This window comes from Anser cygnoides, chromosome 9, assembly GCF_040182565.1.
Source record: "Anser cygnoides isolate HZ-2024a breed goose chromosome 9, Taihu_goose_T2T_genome, whole genome shotgun sequence".
In the NCBI taxonomy this organism is placed as follows: domain Eukaryota; kingdom Metazoa; phylum Chordata; class Aves; order Anseriformes; family Anatidae; genus Anser; species Anser cygnoides.
Genome location: NC_089881.1, coordinates 15,920,164 through 15,936,412, shown reverse-complemented (window position 1 = coordinate 15,936,412; position 16,249 = coordinate 15,920,164). Strand labels below are relative to the sequence as shown.

Sequence of the window (16,249 nt, the reverse complement as noted above, 5' to 3'; positions counted from 1 at the left end):
GGGAGTCCTGTGACTGCTGGAACAGCAAGTGCAGGTAGGGGTTTGAGAGTGAATTTATACAGGTAGTCTCAATGACTACAGTTGGCCCACAGTTCCTAAGTGCGGAGTGAAAAAGAGGAGCCCCATGAGTGGCTGGAGAGCAAAGCATACCATGTCTGCATGCATTTATCTCCAGCCATGAGTGAGGCATGAGAAAACATGGATGCAGAGCCTGTGAACTGACTCGTTGTTTTTCAGCATTCAAAAGAGTGTAAAAGTTTGATCGTTCCTGCTAGTGATGCAGTCCACATCCTACTCTGGAGTAGTTGTAGGAACAATGTTTTGGAAAGCCGAGCACCCATATCTTTTTATGCTAGGGATCTTAGTCTTGTAAAGTCTTGAGCGTATGTCCTTTAATGTAGATCAAGCAGATGTAGCGGTCAGGATTGAGGAGAGGCTGCACTCCTGTGAGCCTTGAGCACCTGCTACCCACATGTGCCATGAGGCAGGAGCCTCGTGTTCCCTTCTTTCTTTTCATATCCACCCAGGAGTGGACGAGACTTTGCATCATGAGTGTTTCTGAAGTACAGTCACTTCAGAGACCAGCACTGCTTCACAGATGTGGTCTAAATCTTGCGTCAAAAATAAAATCACCCGTTGTTGCTGTAGGTGATAAAATGCCAGCTGAAGCAGGTAAAAGGCAGCATGACAACCTTGGTGTTTTTAAGTCCCTCGTTTAGCTTGAATTGCTGGCAGTCAATCTAGACATATTTTTTACTTTTAAATAGCACTGATTTGATGCAGAAGTCATTTAATGGAGAATAAGTGCAGAGTACCAAGCTAGCATTTTAGCAAAGGGATTTTGATGATCACCTATGTGCTGTGAAACAAAGGTGGGTTTCAGGTCGTGAATGGAATTATTTTTGAAGCAACAGTCAGAAAATGAAAGCTGACAATTTCCTGGTGTCTTCAAAGAGGGGTGAAACGTGATAGTGAAATGTCTTTCCAAAGTACAGCAGTGTTATACAAGATTTCTTCAGCATGTTTAAAAATGAACATATCCATGAAAAAACATATTCTGTGAAGTTGGAAGTCATTTCTTATGTTGCAACAGGGCCCTTACTGTGCTAGATGCTGTACCAAATGGATAGCAAAGCTCAGTCTCCTTCTGAAAAGACTTTGGCCAAAGATGAGGCTAATACTCAAACCCCCAAAAGTTAATAGCTCGTATTTGCAAACAAAGTAAACCTTTCTATCTCGAACTGAGAAGCAGTTGAAAGAGAATCCAGCTTGTTCCATGATAAACTTACATGCTCAAACTGAACTGTATGTGGACTGAAATGGCTGAAGAACTGACAATGAGCCATGAAGACTTCGTCTGCAGGTCATTAGTCCGTAGCTAACTCAGGTCATTAAGAACCGAAAGTGTGACCTACCTTATGGCTGCTTCCTGCCCCATATGAAATGAGCTGGCTGGTCTCAGGGGGGTTCTCTTTGGGTACGTCATCACCTCACCAAAAACATAAATCGTGGCACCCGGAGGACCCCTCGTTGGGAATCTCCACGAGGAGGCCAGAAGCTGAAGGCAGACTGTTAGCCTAGGAGCAGGTGGGATGGAGAAGGTTTGTTCTCCCTCTCCTCCTCTTTGATCTGTTGTATGGAGACAAGTGAAACCAGGATTTTCCACCCAGGATTCCATAACCACTAAATTCTCACTGACAGGTATTTTAAAAGGGGCTGTATGTTTGTATGTCTATGAAGGAGTGAGAATGTTTCTCTGGATTGTAGTTTTATAGAAATAATTTTCACTTCAGATAGTGGTTTGGAGTGTTTTAAGCCACAAAATTCTTTTTCTTTTTTTTTTTTTTTGGTAATAACTTAAGGCTGAGTTGTTTAGAGATATTAAGGCAGCCAGTTTTGGAGCTGGGGTTAGAAACCACGCTTCCAACCATGCAGTCTTGGCCAACTCTTTGTTCCAGCGACATGAAAACAGTTTCATTTTTCTTTGTTTAGAGTTAGTTATGCACATGACCTGGCACAGAAGAACCTTTCTTGTTGTTGCTTTTTTACAACTGAAAACAGCTCACCTATTGTTTGAAGCTGGTTGCAGTAAATTTGCCATTGCTTCCATGTTATTTCGTGGCTTTTTTTTTTTTCTTTTACTGCAGCGATATCTGAGGCCTGCTAGCGAGACTGCAGTCGTGCTGCACTATGTGCAAATTAACCATGAAGGAGGAAACAGTATGCATCCCTCTGAGCTTCCAAGCTCAAAATACAGCAAGGACCAGGAAATTATTATTGTCCTTAATTCACAAATGAGGGGCTGACTGGCTGAGCTGAGCTGAGCTGAGTCACACACAGTCACGCAGAGAAACAGTAGCAGAGTGGGAATTGAGCCGAGAATTCCTCCAAGTCCCGTGCCTTACCCACAGCCACGGCCTCACTCCTATTATATGTGAAAAGCAACCAAATGGGCTTGTGAGCCTTGTCTGATGAGAAATCACAACTCTCTGAAGGCTCTTCCCAGCATTTAGATCACAGGCCCTATTTTCCAGGGTTAATAACACGGCTGCGAAAATAAGAAAGGGGAAAAAAAGTGCTCCAGGACCACACTTAGTAATCTTAACTGCTGTTAATATAATGTACCCACTAATGCTATCGCACTTTAGCATTTAGATAGTTCATGGCTATTATGAAAATTGATAATTCACCGTAGTAATCTGTTACTTTCCAGTCTAGCAAGCAGCATCCCATGGGGGTGGGCGGGGGCATGGTGTGGCATTTATTATTTCTTCTTCTGGTGGCGTTTGCCTCATGCTGTCATTTTTGATATGGTGGTTAGTGTCTTGCCAGTAACTTTTGGGGGTATTTTGAGTGTCACTTGAAGTTTAGCTGGGGGGGGAAGGCCTGATTTTATCTGAGTGAAATGTGGTGAAAGAGAATTAAGCAGGGTTCTCTCGTGTGCTGAGCGCTCTTCTCAAGCCTGCTCTCTTCTGATAGAAATGCATCAAAACTATTTGTGTGTTTTTTTTCTCTTCTTTTCTTTATTTTTTAAGGAATCACTTTGACTCAGAGTGTGTGAGATGAATCATAACCCACTTTCTCATCTCAGATGTGAAAAGAAAAAAAAAAAAAGAAAAAAAAAATTCCAACTCTGCTGTCAGTGTCAGCATAATCAATACAGAGTGTTTCTCAGTGGTGCAAAGAGGTAGGGGAGTGTTGGAAGACTGAAAAGAAGCAGAAGTAGCCAAACTTTCCTGCTGCTTTTAGTGGGCTGCGCTGTTTTCATGTCTGCAGACGCACCTTGCTGTTCGTCATGTCATCTTGGACATGAACACAGTTTTTGTGTCTCTGGCTACAACCCTAGGTCACAGCCTGTGCTCAGAAGTCAGGAGGCTGTCATCGCAAACTGACAGGGAAATCATGAGCAGCCAGCCCTCGCAGACATTTGGGACGCTACCAACAGCCGAGGGTAAACCCATTGTGACTTGTGAAACTTGCTGTCAGATGTCACCTGCCTGGACTGTGCCAGCGCAGTTTTTATCAGTGTGGCAAACCACTGTGCCTGTCCCATGGCCTCGCCTGAGCCAGTCCTACTGAGGGAAATGGAAAACTTAAATAGCTATAGGATCACTATAAGTGTAAACTAGAGATAGGAGACCACACCTGATACCTCTTTTATGCTCTCTTTATAAGGGAAAAGAAAAAAAAGAAAGCTATAAAAACTTTATTTTATGAACTTGCTTATTTGCATTATTTTTTTTATTTTTTTTTCTTTTGTGCCTTCCCAGGCATGCACAGAGATGTAGGAATAGTTACTTCTGGGGGTGTGAGCTAAGAGTGAGAGCTTAACCCCTGAAAAAAGGATGTTCACAGCACCAGGACCAGGGTAAAAAGGGGACAGCACAGCTTAGTGTATGGGTTTTAGAAGCTGAGGAAATGAGTCTCCCCATTGAGCACAGTGGTTCAGTAAAACACCCTGGCAATAACAGACACATTTGTGGAGATTTTAGAGGGGTGCAACCATCATCCAAAGTGTAAGACACCCTCCACAGCTAAAGACCGGCACCTGGACTTGGAATATGAATGGTTTTCTCTCATAGGTCCTTCCAAATTACTGCTCCAGCCACACAAAGTTATTTGTTTAAAGCTCTAAATCAGGCTGTATTCAGTTAGCAGCAGTACTCAGCTTAATATGCAATTTACTCAACAAATTCTGATTCCAGACGGTATCTTGAGAGGTTAATAACTTTCTATCTACTAAGTGCATGTTCTGATTTCTGTCTGCTCTGTTGGGGTAGACCAAACAGATGATGCGCACCCATATGAGGGTGGGGAGGGAGTGGGGAAAGTCTTTGTGGGGAGTTTGGTTGGTTTTGTTGTTGTTTTTTTTTGTCATTTAAAATTATACTCTGAAAAAAACAGCTTTTTTTAAATGCCATTATTTCCTTATTATCTGCATGCTCTAAAAGCCAGGTGAGTTCAGCTGCTGGCTTCCAAAAAACCTGCAGGAAGCCAGATGACTTCTATCTTGACTTTACTCTTGAGTTGATGGTTGGCTGGGGCATGACAATACTGACTTTCCACCTCTTTTTAACTCAGGGATTGTGTGTCATCACGTGACCTAAGAAATTGTGTCCAGCTAAGCTTTCCTAGACGGAGACATTTGGAAGGGATGCTCTTGTAGGTCACTTATGCTCTGCAGTGCACTGTCACGTGCAGCCAGCTCTTCTGGACCGGAAAGTCCTAGCAATCGTCATTGCCAGCGTGGAGCTAATTCTGGTCACATGTTCTCGTTGTCACCTCCACAAGCTGGGCAGCTGCTTCTCATTTCTTTCCTGTGGCTGGAAGTAGTGAGAATCCTAAAAGGCATACGTATGGCGTGTGTATATATAGTGCAGGATGCTGCGTGGACCTTGGATTCTAATGGCATTCCCCTCTTTCCCATTCTCCATCGCAACATTTCACATCAACTGATCCAGCTTTTGGTGCCTACAGAGCCTTGTGAAGTGTGAATATCTCTCCAGTATTGGCAAGTCTGACATGCACATATGAAGCAGAGAGGAAAGTTTGGAGATTGGGACAGGACTGAGAAGGCTATGGCTACAGTAAGAATGGATGTGGAAGTGAGTTGGGCTATTTTTAAACATTCCGTTATTTGGCTGTATATGTCAAAAGTAATGGCTTCTAAAGATAAAATGCCAAAACACAGGCTTCAGTGCACTGTGCTTGTGTAATTCCTAACTAGCCACTACTGATGCTGCAACAGCCATAACCTCCTAGAGTATGTATGCTCAGTGTCCAGGCAAGGCCACAAGGAGAGGAGGCAAGTGAAACAGGGAGGTTGCTTAACGATCAGAATTATTTGCACGTTTTTTTCTCATGTGTAATTCAAAAGGTGAAGAAAATGAAGCACATGCACTGCAGATGTGCACAGCTGGTGCATTGCTATCTCTACAGCACCCCTCCTTCAGAAGAGGATCTGAGGAGAGCCAGGAGGGGCTATGTCAGTCATATGGGCAGCTCCTAGTGAAAGCTTGTCATTTAAACTCCTTCAGTCTCATTGTGCAAAGCCATGAGGATACCAAGTGAGGAGTGGAAACGGCTCTGTTTGCTCACAAAGGAGATAAACACATACTTTCAGGTCTGGAGGGCTCAGATGAAAAACTGTGCAGATAACACAAGCTTCAGGAGCCTTAGCAGGAGTGTCAGAAAAGTGAACTCTTCCAGGCTTAGTGCAGAGGGACGCGGGTGTCCTGGGGGCACAGATCTGTGCCCTGAGCTAGTCCTGGTCATGCCATGTTCATGACTAAATTACATTGTTCATAAGGCCCATTGATCTAAGTCTGACTAGGTCTTTCAAACAAAAACAATACTTCATAAAAAGCCAATTAGTCTTAGGATCTTGATGTTTTTCCTGTTACATCTTTGTTCTGAAATAAGAAGCCATCGGGTGAGGATCTGTAGCTAAACTGTTTCAGGTGTGCCAGCATTGGCTTTTCCTTATGTTTTATCCAATTGCAAGGTGTTCACACACAGTCTCACTGCCTGTTGCCCATTGCAGAACAACTTTATTTCATTTAGGAGGGAAAGGGGCTGACCTGTGACTTCAGGTCTTGTGTAAATGACCAAAGTCCCAAGGCTGTGAATAACAGCTGTTAGGAATGGTGTGCATCCAGCAAATGTCTGATTACAAGAGCTCTTCTGGCCCAGGAAAATTGCAGCTGTTCGGAAAAATGAGTAAGGTTTTACGGGATGATATTTTGGAGCATGGTCTAATCATGACACATAGTGGGTCACATCTCAATAGGTGTGTGTTGACTAGAAGATGTTCAAATTGGCATCAGCTTGGCTAGAGGTCTGGTTGATTAAATATAGCCTAAGCTCTCAGGAGATCAGTGTGTGCAGTGGCTTCATGCTTGTGCTCTGGGGACAGGGGAGAGCAAAACAATACGTAGTGGAAATATCACTATAAAATGAGAGAGTCATATTTTTTTTCCCCTGGGCAAACATTTTACTTGTTTTATCTCCCTCTTAGCTAGGAATATCCTATGGTGACCGCTAGAACCTCAAACCCAGCTTTTCCATGGAAAAGCCTTTTACTGTATTGCAGGAAAAGAAGTTTGATAGGTCTTTAGTCTGTGGTCTCCAAAACACGAGCCTGTCTCTTCCTCATTATAGAGAAGTTGCTTCAACTTTCTTGTGAAGCAATACTGAAATGATAAGCACTGGGATAGTAAAATTCAGACTTTTTCCAGGTTTTCTAATGTTCAGACATGGATCTAAAGCTTAATTCAAACACTTCATCAGTCATCTGATCTAAAATGCAGGCTGGAGACTTCCCAGGAGCTGCATTATACACATTATTTCACAGGTCATCAACTGTGTAGGGGCTGCAAAGGGGAGGCTTAGAGCAGTACAAAACAATGAAAGATATTTCCAAAATGTTTGAAGCTTTAAAAATTTGCATTTGCATTGGGTCTCACCTTACATTGCTGCAATTTTGTGTTTTGGATGCTAGCTTCTGCAAACCGTAGCCTTTTACTGGGGTGAAAATCTCCCACACGGTTTCCTATGTCGGGGTATGAATAATAGGTTCCCCAATCTACCCATCACATCTGACTTTGTCAACATAAAAAAATTGCATCATTTTAGGTGCAAATGGAAACCAACTCAGATAAACCAGCATTGGCTTTCTGGGATTGATCATGTATATTCAAAACTGCCTGAAGTTGCCTACGTTGACATCAGTTAAAATCCGGCTTGGGCTAAACTGAAATGAGTGTCTCTACACATACCTCAGATCTAAATTTGGAGGTCTAGTGGTTTTCAGATGATTCTGTTATCACATGTAAACAAGTCCATAAGTTTTCCCTGCTGTCATACCAAAGCACTTAATGAGGATTAAATATACTTACCATCTTCACAGTGAACTGCCTTGTATGAAGGAAACCAGTAAAGAGTGCCCTCAAAGTTCAGAGCACAATGATAAAGAGCACCCTGAAAGTTCAGAGCACAACGATTTGTCAGCCTTCTCCGTATGGAGGTTACCGTGACTGGTTCGGGATGTTCAGGAGGTTTTTCAACGCTGAGTTTTTGGCAAACGCATATAATCCCTGCTGATGATAGTCTTTTCTAATGCCCGCTGAAGGACATTGGACTGGCAGGACTCACCATGACCTCTGGATATCGGATCGGTCCTTTCTGATTGGTTCTGCCCTATCACGAGGAGCGAAAGCTTTTGGGGTTTCAGTTTCCATCAGCGCAAAATTCTCAGGTCAAGAATTGTGTGAATAATTCAGGAGACAGGAATTGGTGCCCTTCATGCAAAAGTCAATTTAGCAAGAACCTTCCATCTTAGAAATGTGATAAGAGTAATACTTTGGACTCGTCTTCATAGATACTGATCAACATCAGAGCCTCTTCATAGAGGACTTCGGGTTGAATGTCAGGACAATCTGTACAGCTGGCAAAACTGGGATTTTATTTTGCCCTTCCAGTATCATGATAAACCTGGATCCTAACTGACATTCCCAATGTCTCCTATGTTAGTCAACAGGCCCTAGCCTCAAACAGAGCAGTCTTAAGGCCACTAAAGAGCTCGGCTTTATGTTTTCTTGTTTTGTTTTGTTTTGTTTTTTAATTCTTATTATTTTTAAGCCTTGCTAATTATGAATCAAAAGCTGTAGGATGTGTGAGGGTGACACATGCAATTGTGCAGATGGGTTTTCCACAGATTTTCTTTAAATAAAATAATTTTTATAAATATGTATCTCATATTTTGCACTAATTCAATGCCAGTGGAGGCCAGGCAAGAAAACTTCTGTCTCATTGTTGATCAAACTTTGAGAATGTGACGATCAGGTGAGAATAATGGTCTGTGGATACTTGATACCAAACTGCGCCATCATGGACTCCAGATATGCAGCATGTGCCACAGGGAGATCATTTTGAAAATACTTGGGAGAGTTTTCAGTATTACTTTCCATCTACCTCAGCCAGTAAAAGCAGGTCCCATGACCAGAGGATGAGCAGAATTGTAATTATTGCATGGTTACATGAGTATAAGTAATATGGTGTTACCGACATCGAGTGTTATTTTAAAAGGACTTTTGCTCTCAATACCAGTGTCCCATTTTAAGGATATGACATGTCTGGTCATCCTGAGTAGAAACAAGCGCTGCACATCCCCGCCAGAATGGGAGTGCCTCTCCGTCCCAGGTTGTAAAGCTCCTGTTACTTGTCCAAGAGAGTAAACAAATATTGGACCTTGCACCTGGTTGGAAAAGTCCCAGATTTTGGGGCAAAGAAGGAAACCTCTGTCCGGTAGGTTGGTTTAATGAGAAAAAACAGAGTTAGTTGATTCCAGCTGCTGAGAAATTTGGGATGATGGAATTCAGTGCAGGGTGTGGTAGATGGTCAGCGTACAGGTGAGGCGTTTTCCAGCGCCTGATGGATGTGATTTACGGCAAGGCTGCTGTCGACACGCAGACAGCGCATGTTTCAAAACAGCGAGGAAGCTTTGGGCTGGTGCCGGATTGTGAAAGGCAGGGTTTTAAAAGACCTTAAATAAATGAGGTGCCAGTTGAAATTTGGTGGGACATCTTCTCCTAATGCAGTCAGACACCTTTGAAAACTCCAAGCCTCAAAGCCGCGGGGAATATGAGAGCTATCATTTGTTCAGGACTCTGCTCTTTGTGGGATCCAGCCTTTCTCCACCTTTTTTTTTTTTTTCCTTTCTACTTTTGGCAGGGGGAAGACAGGTTCCCTCCCTGTTTCTTGTTTTTTGTCAGACGTTTTTCCCCAGGCAGGCATGCAGGAGGCATGCCAGGCTGGTAGGCTGGAGCATTGGCACGGGAAGCATCTCTGACTCAAAACTTTGCCATTACTCAGGCATTTTCACCTTCTCCACTGAACAGAACCTTTGGTAAAAATCTCTTCGTGCCACCACCCTCACGGTGATGCAGAGAGGCAGAGACAAGCCGCCGAATGCCGTCTGGAGCATAGCCAAGCTATGGAAGAGTGAATTGAGTCATTCATGCCCAGCAGCGGATGTGATTTTTGGCTGGATTCGAGTCTGGTGAACATACTGATGGCGCCCATCCTGGGCTTATGAAATGGGTTGGCTGGGCTGGGGGGATAGAAGCGGTTTGAAGTGCCCTTGCGCAACACAGAAACAGTTGGATGTGAAAGTCTTTGGGCAGTGGGACATGGTTTGTTCTGCCTTCGTTCAGCACCAAACACTGCAGGGCCTTGACCCATTGCTTGGGCTTCTGGGGACCGCTTTCATCATGAAAACTCCTTTGGGCATGCAATACAAGGCAACTTATTTTTTGACCTCGATGGAAAGGTTGCTTACCCATATCAGTTTGGGCCTTAACTACACTCTCAGTTCAGCTTTTAAGAAACCAAATGCTGTGGAGAATTTGATCTACAATTGAGGCACGCCTGCACTGAGCAGCGGCATGATCCCGGGGGCAGGCGGTCGCTGGTCCTCCCCACCTGGAGGAGTGGGTGGGCGAAGGTGCACCAACCGTTGCACAACGAACACGAGGCATCTGAAGAGGAGGCCGGCTCATCTGCCCTCCAGACCTGCTCGGTTTTGCAACTACCGCTTATGTTACGGGGTCGGGTGCAACAGCCCCTGAAACTACCCTCCGCTGCTCGACCAGCACGTCTGGTGTCCTGAGTCAGTGGGTGAGCAGCCTGGGACGGCGCGCGGAGAGACACCTGCGAGGGAGCCCAGACAGGCCGGGGAGAGCTCCCCCACCTAGTCCCTGGCTGGGACTTCTGCCACTGGCCCTCTCAATAATTGCGAGGTGCTTTTCCCAGCGAGGATCCTGAAATCTGGCGCAGAATTACAGAGTGAGCCTGGTGGGCTGGAGGATCACCCAGGAAAACCCTCCCTCCTCATCAGCCCAAGATGAGGGTGAAAGGAGGAGTGATTTCTGTCACCCATCCTGCCTTCCTTTTCCTGTGGGAGTTTCAGACAAATGTACGGCTTGTGTGCCGCCATATATTTGTCCTTTCCTCTGTCCAGGGAATGTGGCTTTGCAAGTGTGAATACAAAGGGAGCTGGCTCAGTGGCTGCCGCTATTAGGATCACCAGAACTGCCAAAATACCCTGTCTAATCCACAACTCTACCAGCAACAGTTTCCCTTGCTGAGGTCCCTCCCAGGAAAGGCAAAACCCCACAGTACCAGCTTTGGGATAAACTGCCCAGAGAAAGCTTTCCTGCCAGCCTCACAAGGAATTGGCTGATCCCCTCACCTTCACCTGTTACCCAGAAGTTAGTGAAGAGCTGCTGAGATTGTTCCCTGGGTGCCATGTAATGGTAAAGTCTCATTAAATAAAAAAATTTTTAAAAAGAGATCTCAGTGTTAGCGATATGTTCCAAGGAGAAGAGTCATCTTTGTTTTAAGAACTCTCATTTTCCTGTAGAAGTAAAATGAAGAAGAGCTTTCTCAGCTTTTGAAAGCATGGAAAGCCCCACTTTTTCACAACTTTAAAAGATTCTGCCCCGTTTTTATTTTGGGAAAAAGTAAAGAGGGAAATCAGAGATAGGTTTTTTTTAATGTCTCTTGCTTTTCTAATTTCCTATATGTTATTGGATGTCCCTGATGGAGAGGAATGATGGGCACAGAAAGATGGGGGATTTCTGTGAAAGTAAGATTCATTCGTTCATTTATTTTTTACCAGATGAAATGATTACATTCCTTATTTATTTAAGTGTTCATTGGCAGATTTTTTGGGGTGCAAATCAGTGCTCACCCAGAGACACAAAAATCTTTTTAATTTTAAAATGTAGTTGCAAAATTCTACTTCTTTTCATCCAGCTATATACTTGCAACTTAAAGCTCCTTTTCTTTGGCATTTCCACGCCTAATGCTGAGCCCAAAGTGGGAGAAGTAGTGAAGAGAAGCAGGTAGTGTCCAGGAGGCAATATGGGACATGACACCCTGTTCGCAGTCCTGGAGAGCCGTGGGGCAGGCTGGCTGGAGGAGGAATTGCTGTTGCTTCTATAGACAACAGCTGGTGCCCCAGCCAAAAGTGCCTGGCAAAGCTATGCAAACGGCTTGCTCTTCTGTTTCCCCAGCCGGGGGTCTTTAGTGGATATACAACTGTAGTCTCTGTCATCTGGCAACTTTCATCAGCATTAAAGGGAACATTTATAAAGGAAATACAGTACATTTTACTTGCTCCCTTGCATTTCCTTGATCAATCAGCAAAGAGAGGAATGTTTCCTGTCTCACACTTTTTTTCACCCCCTTTCTTTCGCATCTCCAGATGTTACTGAAGCTCTATTTCAACCCCTTTGCACATGGTAAAACATGTGCCAAAAAGTTGACACAATGTGAAAAAAAAAAAAAAGCGTGCTTCAAAAAGTATCTGGGACCGTAAATACTGTAGAGCATCACTGACCCCCACTGGGCTGGGGCACTCACTGCAGATCACCCGAGTTGGGTCACTGGTACCTCACTGATGAGTTGGGGACGCGATCAGATCAACATTTGCCTGCATTGAAAAGCATTAAAAAAGTACCTCAGCAGCTGTCTTGCCTGGGGAGGAAGGGGGGCCAACTTCTTTTAAGGGTTCATGCAGATCCATCCTTCAAAAGCTTCCCATAAGACTGGTTAGACCAAACCAAGCCCACACGTGTCCCATGTGTCCACCATGAGTAGAGTAAGAAGGCATTGGCTTAGATAACTGTGAGGGGCGTTTTGGTTTGATGGAAGAACAGACTTGCTCGTGGTAAGGTCAGGTACTCACTGAAACCTTTTGCCCAGGTTGTTGGTGGAACCTCCATTGCTGGAGGTTCTTAGGAACAGGTTAAATAAGTACCTGCCAACAATGATGTAGAGAGGGTTGATCCTGCCTTCGAGGCAGTAAGGCAGTTTCCATAATCTCTCAAGATCCTCTTCTACTTGAGTTTGTATATCTTTGTGGAAAAATCAGGAAGGCTCCTCTCCGAACCTTTATTTTCTGGCACTGATGCATTGAAGTTCTGATAATTCAGGAAGGAGCCTCTATCGTGTTGGTAAGCACATGCTGTAATCTGTTTTATATCGTAAGCAGGCTAAATTGTCTCTCGTGTCTCAGGGAGAGGATGATGCAGATGAGTAAGGGACAAGGGCCATCAGCACGTGGATGTTGAAGGCAATACACATCTTCCCTTCTCTGTTGTTGAACAGAGGCCAACCAGTTGGAGAGGCACGAACTTCTTCATGCTCCATCACTGTGTTGCCCAGCCAGGCTGCTGGGGAGCGATGGCACAGCCTGTACAAGGACCTTGTCCCAGGGCAGGATTGTCCAGCAGGGCTGGGACATCCCTCTGAACTGGAGGGGTTTTTGTGCTGTAAGCCTGTCTCACCGTCAGGCCTTTTTAGAGATTGTCTTGTGGTTAAAGAGACTAGACTGGGATTTAGAAGATGTGGTTTCAGTTCCTGGCTCTGTCACAAACTCCTTGTGTGACCCTCGGCAAGTAATATAACTTACGTGGGTCCCAGTTCCCCATCTGCACGTTGGGTGTCCTAAGAGTCCTCCACCTTCCCCAGGAGCTGGAAGGATTCACCGTTAGGGCTAGTGACCAGCTCTGACAGTAAGCTCAGCTCCGTGCAGCACGGAGAAGCATTTGAAATGGTACGGTAAAGTGTCAGTAGCCTGAGCCCACACAGTTGCAGTGCTTTTGCTGTGCGGAGTGGAATGAGACCTCTGGGGCATACTGAGAATGTGTCAGGTTTGCAGCCAAGGAAAGTGAGGAGATGAAGTTGTATTGTGGTTGGAGGAAAGGGATGCAAACAACAGGAGAGCGCAGCTACTACTGGACGAGCGTAGTACAAATGACAAGGAGGTCACTGCAGGGACCTGTACATCTGGAGTACAAGTGCAACGCAGCTAAACCAGAATAACCAGGACACAGTAATTAAATCACGGCCTTGCATTTAATTTATGAAGTGTTACAGGCACACGTTGCAGCATAAAGCTCTGTTTACTGTGAAAGACTGTGTTTTCTGACGTCTGTTGAAGAAGAAGGAATTAAGATTAATCTGTCTCGTGTCCAAAGGCTGTGTAAGACAACCGATGCATACAGCCTGCTACTGTCAAACGGCGAAACTCCAAGCTTGGATCCTGGCACGATAAACCATTGCCAAGGGCTTCCCACTCAGAAGTCTGAGTTCAAAAACAAAAACAAAAAAGGATAGGTAAGGAAGGCAAGGATAAACTGAGAAAAGTATCATAATTTCCTACAAAATGCACAAATTACATTTAGGTTTCCCTGCACCCTGAAATTTAAAGGCCCTGGGTGCCAGAGTGTTGGAATAGCTGTAGGACAGATACAGTCAAGGCATCTTTCCCAAACATAATCACAGTTGGACACATGCCTCCCATGCTCCACAGAAATGGAATAAACGCTACCTTATGGATCAAAGATTCCTATTTTATTCCCTTTGGATGAATCAAGGAACCCATTGGATGCTTATGAGTTACAGGACCTCTGCCATTGAGATTTAACCCAATTAAGGTGCCCTGGCAGTTAAGGTCTCCTTTACACTCCTGGCCTAATGGATTAACCTCTGTTCATGTATCCCTTTAAAATGGAATAATTGTGCTGTCTGGCTTAGGTGCCCTGAGGAATCCCATGTGCTTGGGAAATGCTTGAAAACCCTTGGATAAAAGTCACTAGGAAAGAGGAGGGGGAGAGGGGAAAATCTTGTTACATTGTTGACTTATGGTCAACGTTGTCCTCGAAATGCTGTTTTGTCATCAATATTTCTTCATTAGGAATAATGATTTTTCCACATTTACTGCCAGCTGATTCAAAGCTGTCCAAAAGCAGAATGTGTCATGAATCTCTAAAATGCATTCGCTGGCGGACTCTAAACAGAGATGGTTAGAAAAATAACACAGCGGAAATACTGGGTGTCTTGAGGCTGCCAGGGGAACTTTTAGTGAGATATTTTGTCCAATGTATTTACATATTTTAAAAATGTTCTTAGTACACTTCTGTAAAAGGAGTATGCTGTATTTCTTTAGTTCTTTCTTGCATATTGTATCAGGGCTGCAGCGAGAACCAGGGAATACACTTAGCTGATCAAGGGAAATTGTGTAATTGATAGGCAGTGAGGATATGACCTTGTGGTATATTCCCACAGTACAGTTAGGTGGGAAACAGTTTTTTCCATCATGCAGAAGTTTCTGAGATATCAACATTTTTTTCCCCACATTTGAGCAAATGCAGAACATTCCTACTTTTATGCTTTTATCAGAAAATTATCCCCTATCTCCTCTCTATATAGAACGCATGCTTTGAATTCATGAATTTAAACCTTTTGTAGAGAGAAGGCTTGCACATTTTCTCTCTGCTCTCTTCGCTCTTAGTATCTCTAGTTACTGCCTGAATTATCTTTGTTAGGCACTATAAATCACATAGCGAGGGATGATCTGTGCCCCCAACAGCTTAGTGTCTAAGTAGGTATGACAGACAGATAATGCTGTAGCCTAAAAAAGGTTAATGAAGCCCTGGGATGTACAAACAGGACCATCTCAAGCTAGCTGGATGGAGTTACATTACCTCTGTATTTGGCTCCGATGTGATTGCTATCGGAATATTATGCCATAAGCATTAGTATGGCATGTACGTATTCCATCATCCATCTTCGGTGGTAGATGTTTGTTTGATTGGCTCACATTCCTAATCTGATATTTAAAAATGACTCATGTCCAAGATAAGGTTGGACACCCTGTACCTAATTCCTCATCTCCAGATCACACCCAGACTCTAGCCAAATCTTAAGAATCTTGCTGAATAACAGCTCAGATTAAGGCCTTTCCTATTCATCTTCACAGATAAAACCTGCATCCAAGCTCCAGTGACCTTGAATCTCTGCAACATACTTTTCTAAAAATGCAGTTTCTCCCTGTTCATGCTCAACTGGCATGCAGCTGCAGAGATCGCCGTCTAGCTTGTCACTTAGACCAGATTGTCCCTGCCTCTTAATCATTCCTCCGCTTTCATTTCTGTGTTGTATCAAACAGAAGCTTCTCGTCTTTACTTGCATGGCCTGTAATGACCTATTCCCACCCTTTCTTTCTCTCGTAATCTCCAGAGGCATATCAGCTCATCCGTCCCATCTGCAGGTATCTACGTTCAATCTTCAAGCACTTACGCTTCCCTTTTGTGCTCTCTTTGTCCTTTCCTCAGAAGCATCCCATTAAACTTCCCTCAAACTCCCTCCAGATCCTCTTTCAAATTCTTTCTTAACCTTTTCCTTGGCTCGGCTGTCTAAAGGCTGCTTGTCAACAGTAAAACATTTAGAGTGCTGAGACCACAATTTTCTTTGCTGACCAGTTCTGTCTGATTGTTTCTCTGTATTTCCTATCTGGGCGCAGTTGTTATTGCTTGTAATAGGTTGTAAACTCCTGCAGCTGGGCCCTTCTTTTTATTCTGTGCTTGTCTGATACCCAGCATGAGGGGGCTTTTCCACAATTTGAGCACCCAGGGCCTGTGGTAGTACAAGCAAAAAACAGGCAATAATAGTAATAAAATAACAAAAAGTTAGAACATGGCATCACGTGCAATTTGAGCTCCTCTTCTCCCTTCCCCCTCATTTCAGATTTGCAATATTTCACATTTTTTATACTACGAAGTACAGTAAATGAGGAGATTTCAGAATAAAGTGTAGGAGCTGACATTCCCTTTCAGCTGCCGAAGTGTTTCCCTGTGATCCACTGAGTAAAGATGGCATTTCCAGCAGTTTTATTAGGGAA

At 44.0% G+C, this 16,249-nt stretch overlaps 1 protein-coding gene across 13 annotated transcripts in view; it reads left to right on the top strand.

The window, feature by feature from the left end:
• LPP (LIM domain containing preferred translocation partner in lipoma) overlaps nucleotides 1-16,249 on the top strand; it is a 336,281-nt gene that overhangs the window by 256,708 nt on the left and 63,324 nt on the right. The window lies entirely within an intron of this gene.